At 40.8% G+C, this 15,217-nt stretch overlaps 1 protein-coding gene across 1 annotated transcript in view; it reads right to left on the bottom strand.

Annotated features, from left to right (window-relative positions):
* The window catches only part of gpc6a (glypican 6a), an 822,751-nt gene that overhangs the window by 759,343 nt on the left and 48,191 nt on the right, over positions 1–15,217 (bottom strand). The window lies entirely within an intron of this gene.

The raw sequence follows: 15,217 nt of genomic DNA, 5'->3' as shown, positions 1-15,217 counted from the left end.
AAGTCAATGAATTCAGAACAATTTTCCTGTACTAACCCCCGTCCCTTGTTTCCATTTATTAAAAAATCTGTCAAATTTTGCCTTGAGTATACTCAGCAAGTGAGTTATCACAGCTCTCTTCAGAAAATGGTGCAATCTAGGTCATATTACGATCGAGGAATGTGTTTGTAGACCGGATATTGAACTTTTTACTGTTGGACTTCAGCCATATTCTACCGAGATACAACACTGGGCGGCACAAGAGATCGTTCCTGCCTGTGGCCATCGAACTTGCAGCTCCTCCCGTGGAGGGTCAGACACTCTGAGCCAATAGACTGGTCCTGGACTTACTTTCCAACTGGCATAGTTTGCATTTTGTTGTTTGATTGTTTGTGATTTTTGTATTGTTATATTTATGCTCTATTCTTGGTTGGTGCGGCTGTAACAAAACCCAATTTCCCTTGGGATCGATAAAGTATGTCTATCTAGCTATCTAAAAAAATTCCAAGGATTTGCCATCCTGATTAAATTTCTCCTCTATGATGGCTGACTTCACAGCTTGAAACTGTAATCCTCAGTTCTCGGCACCTCAGCTCAGGTAACCAGTAACTCTACATCTATCCCGTCAAGGCCTGTTAGAAATGTTGTCCTTTTCACTGAGATCACCTTTCATTCCAAAGTCAAGAAAAACATTGTCTGAGGAAGTGAATACTGAACATTTGCCACACTTCTTCCTTGAGCTATTGTCCGTTAAAAACAATGTTCCCTCTGATGGATGTGAAAAACCTCACAGCACTATTTCAAAGAAAGGCAAAGCATTTTAACCAATATTCCTCATCCACATCAATGAAACCTGCCATCTGGGATAATAACTTCTTAAGTTCTTTGGCTGTAAAAATTACCTTGGGATATTATTGATAGCAGATAGAAGATACAGTATCGTAAAAGTCCAAGATTCTTCTGTGTTCCCTCATCTCAAAAAGGTTGTGGAGACTCTATGACAACATATTATGAACTCTCTTATAAGTATCATTTCATTAGACTCCACAAGTTGTAAAGCTACTGGTGTTGTAATAAAATACCTTTGAATTGATTTTCTTTTGTTTACATAGTTACCAGTAATGTGAAATAGAATGCCATGATATTGACATAGAGGTAGCTCACTGAATTGTAAAAGAGCCACTCTTCCTCCTTCCTCTGACTACTCATCTCTTTTTCTAGTCCTGATGAAGGGTCTCAGCCAAAACTGTTGAATGTTTACTCTTTTCCATAGATGCTGCCTGGCTTGTTGAGTTCCTCCAGCATTTTGTGTGTGTTGCTTAGATTTCCAGCATCTGCAGATTTTCTCTTGTTTGTGATTGGTACTGAGTTTAACAGTTTAGGACAGTGTTTCCCAACCTGCTTTAGCCCAGTACCCCCCCAAAACACTTCCATACTTGCCAATGCCCCTCTTAGGCACAATATACTTTCTGGTGCCCCTATAATGTAAAAACATGTCTACCATATGCTATCATTGCTTTTAAACCTAGCTTACACAGTACCTGTGCACCATACAGCAGCTTCGATGTCAATGAGCTCCTTGAGCTTGATGGTTTTTAGCAAGAGTTGAAATACCTGGTTCAACTCATGACAGCAGAAGCCTTAAGTCCCCATGTATAACAATGTCCAAGCAATTTCTGTTTTTTGTGAGAATGTGGTTCTCTGCTCTGAAGCTTCTTTCAACAATGTAGGAGGGTGGAAATGCAATGAAGAGTAGTTTGGCTCTTCTCTAAAGATCAGGAAACTTTGTATGACTATGTAGCCACATACCATAAAAGCTGACATTTTTGAAAAGCAATTCTGCTTCTTCATCATTCTGAATTTTGATAATTTCTTCTTGTAAACTCACTTCCTGTTCTTCCACCTTGCAAAGAAATGAGTTAATTACCCAGCCCAGAATTTCCAGATTGTACAAATCGTTGAATCGATTCTGAAAATCCTTCAGTGACTGCAGGTGTAAGCAGTACTCTTGCAAATCACCATCTGTGAAAGAGTGTACCATACCTTCCATGCAGGGACACTGAGAACATTCTTCTGCCAATGTTTTGTTTATATATTTCCAATTTTCTGAAAAAAGTGGACATGCACTTTTTTTCTGGATTAAATTGAAATTCTCATCATGCAGTTTCATATTTAGAATGTTAATTTTGTCATACAAATCGACCAGGTATGCCACATCTCCACGTAGAATATCAATCTTGTTTCCCAAGCTCTTGTCGACTTGGAGCAAAAATTCAACCACAATGTTAAAAAGATCAATCAAACACTTTAAACAGCAGCCTTTGGACAGCCAAAGCACTTCAGTGTGAAAAAGCAAGTATTCACACTCTTCATCGTTACCTTGGCATAACTAGCGAAATATTCTGCTATGTAATGGATGAGTTTTAATTTTGTTGATAGCAGATATTACAAGACTCATGCCTGAAAAAAGCCATTGGTTTTTCTGGCCGGCTGCCGGTAACTAGTGGTGTTCCACAAGGGTCTGTGTTGGGACCCATTCTTTTTATGTTACATGTCAATGATTTAGATGATCGAATTTATAGCTTTGTTGAAAAGTTTGCAGACGATATGAAGATAGGTAGAGGAGCAGGTAGGTTTGAGGAAGTAGAGAGGCTACAGAAGGATTTAGACAGATAAGGAGAATGGGTAAAGAAATGACAGATGGAATATGGTGTCTGGAAGTATATGGTCATACACTTTGGTAGGAGAAATGAAAGGGTTGACTATTTTCTAAATGGAGAGAAAACACAAAACAAAAACTGAGGTGCAAAGGGATTTGGGAGTCCTTGAGCAGGATTCCCCAACGGTTAATTTGCAGGTTGGGTCTGTGCTGAGAAAGGCAAATGCAGTGTTAGCATTCATTTATAGAGCACCAGAATATAAAAGTAAGGATGCAATGAAACCTTATAAAGCACTGGTGAGGCCTCAGTTGAAGTATTCTGTGCAGATTTTGGTCCCTTATTCTGAGAAAGGATGTACTAAAATTGGAGATGGTTCAAAGGAGATTCACGAAAATGATTCCAGAATTGAATGGCTTGTCATATTAACAGCACAGGATGGCTCTAGGCCTGTATTCACTAGAATTCAGAAAAACGAGGAGCACCCTCATTGAAACCTATGAAACGGCGAAAAGCCTTGATGGAGGTTGATGTGGAGAGGGTGTTTCCTATGGTGGGAGAATCTAAGATCAGAAGACACAGCCTCAGAATAGAGGGGCGTCCTTTCAAAATGATGAGGAGGAATTTCTTAGGCAGAGATTGGTGAATTTGTAGAATTCATTGCCACAGGCAACTGTGGAGGCAAAGATTTTACGTATATTTAAGGCAGAGGTTGATAGATTATTGATTGGTCAGGGAATGAAGGGGTACAGGGAGAAGGCAGGAGATTAGGGCCGAGATGAAAATTGAAGGCCATGATGAAATGATGGAGCAGACTCGATAGGCCAAATGGCCTAACTCTGCTCTTATGGCTGAGGTTTTTGGCTATGAGATGCAGACAACGGATTGCAAATACACTGGATTTCAACAGACTTTAAATTTATTTTTCTCATAAATGCAACTAAACCAGCATGGGGACCTGTCATATATTGTGCTCCATTTGTTGTACAAGAAATCAAGTTCCCAATCGGAATACTTTTATCATCAATATAAGTTTTGAGCTCATTGTAGGTTGATTCTCTGTTGATAGTTGTTTTTAACTTTTACAAAAGAAACTCTCTTCATAAACTTTTCTATTTTTTGATAAACCGTACAAATGCCATTAGCAATGCCTCATTGTCTTGCACAGTTGACATCCCGTTGTATCCCAAATTATGCTTTTTGTAGATCTGTGCATAGTTGATAGCAATGTCTTCACTCATTTCGTTAAAATGATGAACAACAGAGTTATTCCTCAGAGGAACTGATTTTAAAATACTGGTGTCCATTTTGAGAACAATGGTGAGCACTTCTGATAAACCAGGCATTATTAATCTTTTACCAATTGTAAGAGATTTTCCACACTTTCCTATCATTTTGGAAATGTAATAAGAAGCGACAAAACCACTATCAAGGTCATTTTTAGCTTTCTTGGCAATTAACTTGAATGTACAACACCTTTCAAATACTTCTTTCACCTTCTGGAACTGAGTAATACCATAAGTAGCTTTTTCAGGATGCCCTTACGGAAGTATATTCCTGCAACCTTGATGGCTTCATGGCTTCAGTAGACAGCACAGTATTACAAATAATGGGGCATGGGGCATCGCTGATCTGATGGGAATGGAATAAAACTGTACTCCAGGAATGTAACATTGTATTGACGCACTTTCTGTTTCTTAACAGGATTAGAATTCAAGGATCCACCGCCTTCAGACTCACAGATATTATGCCACAAGTATTTATCATTAATGGGGCTTAATTAAAATTAAAAATTAACACATACTGGGAATTAACACAAACTGGGAGATGTTGACGACAGCAGCGAGTTGACACAGATGGAATGATGGTTAGCGGCACGCAAAGGAATGGCAAGACGAAGATGAAGATGATCACAACAGTGAAAATTACATTGACAAGGATTCAGATTCGAATCTGAATGTTAGTCAGGATAGAGCTGGTGATCGATAAGCTACCTTTACACTATTCCAGTTGGCGCGATTGGCCAATCACATAAGGTCTCATAATTCCCAGGGATAGTTCTGGACCACACATATGAAGCCTAACTTGCTTTGAACAGCCCAAGAGAAATACTTGGGGTTGGCAGATTCACTGATTAGCTCTATTTCACCATTTGGTTCCAGCCAGCACTATATTGTTGCGTGACCTGTTTTCCATAGATCTGTAGAGAAAGTTGAGGGGGTGTACTTGACCTACCAACTGTTAAATTACATGAACTTGTTCCATGCCACGGGTCAAAGGGAACTGTTGGCAACCCTAGTTGCTAATTTATGTCTCCCTAATAATGTCTGTTTGGTTGGCAAGGTTGGATGAGATTGAGAAATTTCAGACGCGTTGTGACAACAAGTCCTCACCACCTGCAGAGCTATGGTTCTCCTGTGTTCCAGTGCCTCATCCTTATTTTTTGAAGTGCCTTCTCTACTAACGGTTGGTTAGGTCTCGTGCCTCAAGTTAGGGTGACATTTACACCCCCCCCACCTCAAGAATCTTGAACGAGCCCCTGTCAACTTCAATTCCTCTAACACCTCTGTGAGCAGATTATCTGCAGCTTAATGTGAAAAAGACTAAGGAGCTGGTGGTAGACCTGAGGAGAGCTAAGGTACCGGTGACCCCTGTTTCCATCCAGGGGGTCAGTGTGGACATGGTGGAGGATTACAAATACCTGGGGATACGAATTGACAATAAACTGGACTGGTCAAAGAACACTGAGGCTGTCTACAAGAAGGGTCAGAGCCATCTCTATTTCCTGAGGAGACTGAGGTCCTTTAACATCTGCCAGACGATGCTGAAGATGTTCTACGAGTCTGTGGTGGCCAGTGCCATCATGTTTGCTGTTGTGTGCTGGGGCAGCAGGCTGAGGGTAGCAGACACCAAAAGAATCAACAAACTCATTCGTGGCCAGTGATGTTGTGGGGATGGAACTGGACTCTCTGACGGTGGTGTCTGAAAAGAGGATGCTGTCCAAGTTGCATGCCATCTTGGACAATGTCTCCCATCAAGCACATAATGTACCGGGTGGGCACAGGAGTACATTCAGCCAGAGACTCATTCCACCGAGATGCAACACAGAGCATCATAGGAGGTCATTCCTGCCTGTGGCCATCAAACTTTACAACTCCTCCCTTGGAGGATCAGACATCCTGAGCCAATAGGCTGGTCCTGGACTTATTTCCTGGCATAATTTACATACTACTATTTAATTATTTATGGTTTTATTACTAGTTAATTATTCATGGTGCAACTGTAATGAAAACCGATTTCCCCCGGGATCAATAAAGTATGACTATGACTACTACTACTACCCCCATAGTGCTATCCTGGGGGCAGTACTGCCCCCTTTGGAAATCACTGGATTAGGGTAATCACTCCATTCTTCTCTTCAGTCTTCACAGATGTGGTTGTTCCTCTCTGCTTCAAATTGCTTCTTTTGTCCTCTTTGCCTTTAACTGCCCGATTTTAAAGTAATTGCCACTTGACAGCTTTGATCAGCACCCTATCGCAGACACCTCCTCCCCTTTCCCTTTCAGCAGTTTAACACATTTGTCTTTTCACTTTTCCACTCTGATGAATGGTTGTTTCTCTCTCTCTACTGCTTATGCTTGACCAGCTGAGTGCTTCCAGTATTTTCCATTTTTGTTTCATATATTTTCAGATTCTGAAGTGTGCTCCAATTACTTCATTCACTTGTCAGTATATGGAGCCAGCCTCCAATCCTTCTTTCCAATAGTCTCATTCTCAATTTTTTTTTTCTTTCCAAACAGTGGTATGGCACTGGAAGCAGTTTGTTACCTACAACAATTCTTAAATTGGTAATAGCATTGAAAGAACAATTGAGCACAACATTACATATGACATATTGTGAAACAAAATCTCATAATGGGCCACATGACAAGATATTGGAGCAGATGGCACAAGGCTTGATCAAAGAATGTTTTAAGTGAATTAAAGGATGAAAGGGTACATACAAAAAATTGGAAGGTATCCAGATCCTACAAAAGCAGCAGGCACATCCACCAAAGATGGATCAATTAAACATTGAGAGACAATTAAATTCCGGCATGATTACAAGTCCAGAATGAAAGAACAAGAGACACCTTAGGTTTGGATGAGCGGATGGAAACATTTATAACAACTGTGAGAATTTTAAAAACTGAGGCACTGCTTAACAGATAGATCTGAAAGCACAGCGTCAAGGATGATCAAAACATTAAATGTAAAGTACGGTGAACAGCTATTTTGAACTTCGGATATCCATAGCAGAGAACAAATTCAGACCAAAGTAAAGAGGTTTTCTCCAAATATTGACCTTAGGATCTTCATCAAAGGAACTGTTCATGCAGTGCAAACAGTTTAGAGCCAGATATGAATAATGCAGTATTTTCAATCACACCATGATATTCGTTGCTCCACCAGGCTTCACCATATCAGAACTGTAATAATCATCGTTCAGCAGTTTCGGAAACCAGAAGTGAAGCTCTTTATCTGTCAGAAAGACAGACTTGAAATTCAGTCCATACGAGCAGATTAGAAAACTCTGTTACACTTAAAGGAAAGGAGAGCTGATTGTGTACTTCAGGAAGGGTAAGATGAGGAAACACAAACCAATCCTTGCAGAGTGATCAGAAGTGGAGAGAGTGAGCAATTTCAAGTTCCTGGGTCTCAAGATCTCTGAGGATCTAACTTGGTCCCAACATATTGATGCAGCTATAAAGAAGGCAAAACAGCGACTGTATTTCATTCAGAGTTTGAAGAGATTTGGTTTGTCAACTAAAACACTCAAAAGCTTCTACAGATGTACTGTGGCGAGCATTCTGATGGGCTGCATCAATGTCTGATATGGTGTGGGGGGCGTGGCTACTGTACAGGGCAGAAAGAAGCTTCAGGAAGTTGTAAAATTAGTCAGCCCCATCTTGGGTACTAGCCTCCGTAGTATCCAAGACTATTTCAAGGAGCGGTAGCTCAGAAAGGCCATGTCTATTATTCAGGACCCCCATCACCCATTGTTCTCATTGGTACACAGACAGAAGGCACACACTCAGTGATTCAAGAACAGCTTCTTCCCGTCTGCCATACTATTCCTAATAGGCCATTGGATCCATGAACACTACCTCACTATCTTTTAAATATATTATTTGTTTTTGCACTATGTTTACTCTATTCAATATACATATATATATGTAATGCTCTGTAAGGTTTCACTGCTAATGTAATGGCCTCTCTGTATCGTTTCACACCTAATGTAATGGTTTCTCTGTAGTGGCAGTGTTTGGGTTGTTACGTACCCCGTAACTGGGTTGCCAAACCAGCAGAAATGGATCACTCAGTTGGAGTCTGGAGTACTAGAACTAAGAAAGTTTTATTAAAGAAACAAGCAACACAGTAATCGAAAGGATAATAAATGCAACAATTCAACAATGATAACCACACATGTGCACAGAATTAAGATAACAGCATCAATCAAGCTCTATCGTTGTCTAGGGGTAAATGACCAATTTCAAAATGACTCAAAGTTCAGTTCGCAGTAATCGTTGCCATGGCGGTGGACAACGTGGGGGAAGAGAGACAGAGAGAACAGGAATAACTCATCATTCAGAACGGCTTCACTCACAGACCAGCGGGATGGCTCACGAGCAACTTTTTGGGCGGGTCCTTGGTGATGTCACCTGAGGTCACCGACTGTGACCCCTCCTCCATATGCGGTCGATCCTCTGCAGTGAACCCGGCACCCAGGCAAGGGCGGACACACACCGGGTTCCCGCTGATCGTACCTTTCCACCCTTGTCGTTGTCTGGCACTTCTCACCCACTCGTGAGAGGCGCACCGCTTCCAGGGTCTTGTTACCTCGGGTGGCGTGTGTGTCGTCTTAGCGAACCTGTCCCTTTTTATCCCCCTGCTGGGGTATCGCCTGTCCATCACTTCAAACAGTTCAGGGTTCAAAGGGGGGAGCCGCTCCAGACAGCTCTCCCTCCCACATCCCTTCATTACACATCTCCAGACGCTGCTCCATTGTTCCTTATCTCTCCTTCCCCTGAGGGCAGGTGGCAGACCAACTGCTGATGCCACTGATGCTAGCCCAGGCCAGCAAACATCTTAATTTTATGTGTATTCTCGTAACAGGGTTATGACTAGAGATAAGGAGGGCTTTGAAATGTGCGCCGTCAAATGAGAGGTGTGTTGTTTTCTCTTGTGTGTCTGAGAGAAGGTATTCGTGGCCTTTTGTCAGCAAGAGATGAAGAGAGAAGACGCAAGTGGAGAGAGTTGGTGGACCGCAGGATGGAGTAGACTTGCAGCGAGGGTCTGGGAGTTGACGACGCTTGGAGGAGGTCGATGGGGAACGAATGGACGGAACCGTGAGCTCCAACATGCATATTAGACTGTTTCATTAAAATGGGCCCCTTTTCTTTTTATTTTCTTCACTAACCCTATAGTCAGATTAAGAATTACAAACCTCAATCGTTTAACTGCAGTATGGTGTACTGTCTGACATTTTGCAGTGCAGATTTGTAACCGGGCAACACATCATGCAGCAGCCACACAAACGAGATTCTCACTTTGGCTGGGCCAGAGGCTGTCTTCCCCTAGACAAACACATGCTGGCCGAACCTGAGGGTTAAATATACTTACTGTAATTGACGATTTTATATATTTTTTCTTTCTATATTCTCTTGTACTACTGCTGCTAAGTTAACAAATTTCATGGCACATGCCAGTGATAATAAGGACTAACTGAAGGAAGAGTGAGTAAGAGAATCTCTTACTCACTCTTCCTTCAGTTAGTCCTGATGAACGGTCTCGGCCTGAAACATCGACTGTACCTCTTCCTAGAGATACTGCCTGGCCTGCTGCGTTCACCAGCAACTTTGATGTGTGTTGCTTGAATTTCCAGCATCTGCAGAATTCCTGTTGTTTCCAGTGATAACAAACCTGATTCTGATTCAGAGCTATCATGCATTGTATTGAAGCAATATCAATATTCGAATGGTACTGAAAACAAGTCCAAGTAGGCAGCCCCATCTAATTCAGAGAAAGGACAACTGTCTTAGAGGAAGTTGCAAAGATTTTCAGTGATGTGTAAGCATTGGGTGGGGTTACAGTGAGGGGTAGAATGTATCAGAATGCAAATTCACCAGCATCAAGAGTAACGTTTAAAGAGTAAATATAATGAAGATGCTACAACACCCAACCTAACTCAGCCAAATTGGTGTCTTTACATTTGCCTAATGAATGTAACTTACTCCTCCACCGGTTGAATTAGTCTCCCTATCTTGCTAGAAGAAACCACCTGGTGTGGCTGCAGTGGGAAGGTGAATGCTGCAACCACTCACTGAATGAAAATAAATCGAACTCAGATCCTTTCTAAAGCTCCTACTCACTGCCTTAAGGCATTGAATTTTGACACCTTTAACAATGGAGAAAATTTGGTACTTTCTCCCCATCCTTGTGCCACATGACTTTCATTCATATTTCTCATTAGCCTTCCCTGCTCCAAAGGAAACAAATCAGGCCTATCCAGTCTTGCTTCATAATTGAAACATTCCACCCCAGGCAGAATATTAACAAATCTCCTCTGCACCCTCTCCAGAGGAATCACAATCTTCTTATCATGTGGCAAGCAGTATTGCACATAAAGCTCCAGCTACTATACTATACTAAGACCAATACTATACTACAGCCTCATGATTCTTGTATTCTATGCCACAGTTAATAAAGGCAAGTATCACAAATCATAAACACAAGAGATTCTACAGATGCAACACACACACAAAATGCTGGAGGAAATCAGTAGAACAGGCAGCATCTATGGAAATTAATAAAGAGTCAACATTTCAGGCCAAGACTCTTCATCAGGACTGGAAAAGAAGGGGGAAGCTGACAGGATAAGAAGACAGGGTGGGGGTTGGCGGGGAAGGAGTACAAGGTCGAAGATAATAGCTAGGTGGGGGAAGGGGCAAGTAAAAAGAACCTGGGAGGTGATAGTTGGAAAAGGTGAAGGGCTGCAGAAGAAGGAACCTGGTTGGAGAGGAGAGTGGACCATGGGAGAAAGGGAAGGAGGGACACCAGGGGATCCCAGGAGGTGATAGACAGTTGAGGAGAAGAGACAAGAAGAGAGCCAGAGTGGAGAATTGGCAGAGGGAAATATGTACCAGAAGTTGGAGAAATTAATGCTCATGTTATCAGGTTGCAGCTACCATAAGTGTATCACAACTGTCTTCTTCCCAACTCTCTCATTCTTTAAGGATCCTTGGACTTGCATATCAAAGTCCCTCTGTTTATCAACACTCTCCCAGGCCTTATAGGAGAGCAATGGGCACAAGAATGTCGTTTTCCTCCCAGTTTCACAATTGATATATAGCTTTAAAAATCACTGGATCTTGTGTTTAAGCTGTGGTGACCACAAACCAATTCTCAGCTGATGCACCCCTAGTCCTTAATCAATTCATAGTCTAATCTTCACAAAGTCTGAAACAGATGTAGCACCATTCTGGTCTGTCTTTCTATTTCAGGTCACTGCCAAAGAAATGTAAGAAAAAGCCCAAATCTACTTTTGCAGAGCATTTTTAAGTATTTTTAAAATGCAACCCAAATCCCCCCACCCAAAAAAAAACCTTAAGATGTGTATATCTATCTGCAACCAATGATATAAAGTGCCAGCCATAAAGTACACAGTAAGTCCAGACATCACACAAAACAAGGTCTGAATTCATCCAATTCATCTTTGCCTTTGGTTTACTGTTTTATAAGTTTTTACCCTAATGGTAATACCAGAAAGACACAAGTAATTTTTTTTTTTGGAATGGGTATCGAGCAGTCAGCACCAAGTAATGTTACATTTCAATGTGCGATTTTATTATTTTGCAATCGACCTGAAACTCATGTAAAGACTTTACATGTCAGTGGCTATAACATTGAGTGTCACATCAAACTAACTGATCCACAAGCTCAAATCGCACAAACAAATAACTGCTCAATCCCTGCTAAAAAAATTTGATCAGCCAAGACTTAGATCTAATATCCACTTGTTTTATCTCATCCTTACAGTCAGTCAACACAGTTGTAATCCTCACATACATTATCACTGTCAGTCAGCAGAACCGTACTCATCACACCCATTTACACGGTCAACCAACATGGTCATAATCCTTATAATTCTTACACTCATTTATTCGGTCAGTCAGCATGGCCGTAATCACCGCATCCATTTACGCTGTACACACCAGCGGCTACTCAGCCCAAGCAGATACATCATCTAAACAGTGCCCGACAGTCACTAACACTCTTCGTTCATCTGAGAAGGAGAAGGTGATATTCATGAAAACAACAAAATTGAACTTGGAGATGCAAACAGATGATGCAGAAGACTGGGTTTTACATAACACTAGTTTCATGTGCCATGTGGACACAGGCAGGGCTGGAGATATTAAGCTGATGAGATGAGCTCACTGTGCGTTGTGTCTTTGAGGTTTATAAAAGCTTGAAATGCATGAAAATGTAACAAAATATGAGTGTCTACTATCAACCATGATCTATAAAAATTTTAGATTAATGACGAAGATGCAGTGCACTGTACGAAACCTATGATGACCATGCAGATTTCAAGATATAGTATTCAAAGGTGCCTGTACCAATCTCAATTTATGTTTGTTAACAAAACTCTTCTGATACTACATCATTAAATCTAATTCTAATTTCTTTTATTTTACCCTCATTCCTAGTATGCAAATTCTTATTACACATCACCCTTGTTCCTTTGCACTATCAGATACTCAACACCTGTTCTAACAGAAGTGGATAAGCAGGAAAACAATATTAACACAGTTTCACATTGCCACCCATTGATTCGGATGTCACTGGTTTTGTAAACTTTGGAGGTGGGATCCTCAACATGGTTAGGCACTGGATTTTCTTGTGACCATCACAGGAAAGCCTCCATCTTATCCAAGGGCCAATTTGTGAAGTTACTTTGATACAGAGAATTCAGATGTGGACATTTGGTACCTACAGTATGTTACATAAAAATACAACCCACTGGAAAGTCACGTACATTTGGAAGCCAGCCCCAAAATTTGCATTCAAGATCAATAGTCATGGATACTAATACACAGAGAGGAAGAAAGCCAGGCATTCCAGGATGGAAGTTAGACCAAATTCCATTGACAAAGCAAAGTAAAACCAACTAGAAAGATCAATACCCAAGGGACATCATCCTAAATGCATGCAGGTACTGTACTACATGTTCAGTCTGCTGCCTTCCTGTCAGTGAGGATTATTACTAAAACCACAGAGCTGCTGAACTACTGATACCAGTCCTTTTAGAGAGTGAATTTCTGCTATTTATGTAATGACATATCTGTATATCTGACTTGCTTTGCTATAATTCATTTCCTCAGTTTTTACCACTGCTAATAGATTGAAATGACATTCACATACTGCTGCAGTGGCTAGACAGGACCTAAAACTAACTTTCACCCAACAAAACAAATGTGCGGCACTGTAGCTTAGCTTGTAGATCTGCTGCCTCAGAGTGCTGGAGACCCAGCTTCAATCCTGACTCCAGGGGCTACTAGTCTGCAGTTTGCACATTCTCCCTGTGACTACATTGGTTTCAAATAGGTGCTCTGGTTTTCTCCCACATCCCAAACGTGTCTTTTAGTAGGTTTAACAGCCTCTTGAGTGGTAGAGACCTCGCTTCAATCCTGATCTGAGCAGTAGAATCTGAGGTGGAGTGGTGACAATGCAGGAAGAACAAAAACATGGGCTTATATAGGATTCGTGTAAGTAAGTGGTTGATGGCTGGAGCAGGTTTGATGGGTCAAATGACCTGTTTCCATACTATATCTTTCCATGATTCAATATCTAAACAATCCATATAACGTACGCAGAAGTCAACAGTTAAACCACCCTGTGGGATCTCTGATTAAACCACCCAATGTTTCAAACCAATCCATAATGCTTTAGCTACTTCAGAAAAAAAAGTCTTCAGGAAATTGGAAAGAGATACCAAACTAATCTATCTAAATCATTCATGAAGCGATGTGAAGCAATCCCAAGATTAACACTGCACCCTCCATTCAATACATTTGGGAGAATGGTTTTTAACTGGCAAAAATACTCTCTTACTTCAGTGAGAAACTGTTCCTTCTCTGTAATGCCACAAAAATCTGTCCAAATCACCATGCACTTCAATTCCTCATGCTAGAGCTCATTACTAACTATTATTATCATACTTGTATACAACTCTGATTTTTCCCAATCTCTTCTCCTACATCCCTCTGTAAGCATGGAGCAGAAGTTCCAATGTTGATGCTCAGCGTGAGAGATGGAGGCCCTGTGGCTCTTGGGGGCACAGGCAAGAGTGGAGCCATGAGTCAGCAGGAGGCATAGACATAGAAGTTTATGGGCAATTTGTCCTTTCATCATCTCTCACCAGCCAGGGCCCTACACATTCTTTTCAGATTCTGCACTGAAGCTCAATGGTTTCAAATAAACAGACTTCCAGTCTGCTCCAAACTTGTGTAGTAACTTCAGATGACTGGTTTCCATTTTCACTCCCTGGATTTTGTTACCGTGTACTATAACCTGCTCCTTGCTACCTTGTACTAATAACTCCTTTTGTCATGACATCTCTACCACCTTTCAACCTACCACAGGCTTCCACTTATGTTCCTTTCTCCCCTCCTCCTGTGGAATTGGCTGGGTAGAAGTAGTTATCATTACTGGCGCAAGTGTATGACATGAACAGAGTTAACAAAAAAAAAATCAAAATTTGTTCAAATTAAAAGAAGGTGGTTGTGGGTTCAGGGCTAGAAAATATTTCAAGGCATCTATTCACTCCTCTATAACAAACATAAATACAATTTATTTTCAGCTAGTTGTGAATTAGGTCCCAAAATCAAAGATCATTAAATCATGGGACAACGCTATTTACAAGCAAACAATGTCATTTTATTCCTGGAGCCACCTTTCTGTGGCTACCTGCTTCACCTGATATTGAAAAAAATAACTGATTATTTGCAACCTTCAACAATTTATATTCATTTTGTATCCCATGTTAGAACAATGATTAAGACAAAATGTGGTGCATAAAGTGCCTAAGCTTTGCCTGACCCATTTAGCTTAAACCTCAAGTTTATATTGTTTCGCATTGCTGTTATACATATTCAAAGATTTTTATTATTCTGGATCTTACAGTAACAAATATTTGCAGTGTAAATACTGTAGGCATTCACAGCAAAATGCTCAACCATTTTAATGAAATAGTCATTACATAGAGAATAGCATCCTCAACAAGTCGTCACATCCCAAACAGAAATATCAATCAGTATTAATGGGTAGCTAATCAGCAGTGGAAAATATAATTAAATTGCAACCTGGAAACAATTTCTACTTGCTATTGCCTTTTGTGATTTAGCCTCTAAAAAAAATCAAGCTGGGTACTTAAATTGAAATGCCTTTCCTGTTGGTGCATTCTGAATATTGTAAAAACAACCTTAGAAAATTATTTCAACAGAAATAGGATTCTGACTTTAATCTATCTCTAGAAG

The sequence above is a fragment of the Mobula hypostoma genome, chromosome 5, assembly GCF_963921235.1.
Source record: "Mobula hypostoma chromosome 5, sMobHyp1.1, whole genome shotgun sequence".
NCBI lineage: Eukaryota > Metazoa > Chordata > Chondrichthyes > Myliobatiformes > Myliobatidae > Mobula > Mobula hypostoma.
The sequence above is the reverse complement of the archived record's forward strand: the minus strand, read 5'-3'. Positions and strand labels throughout refer to the sequence as shown.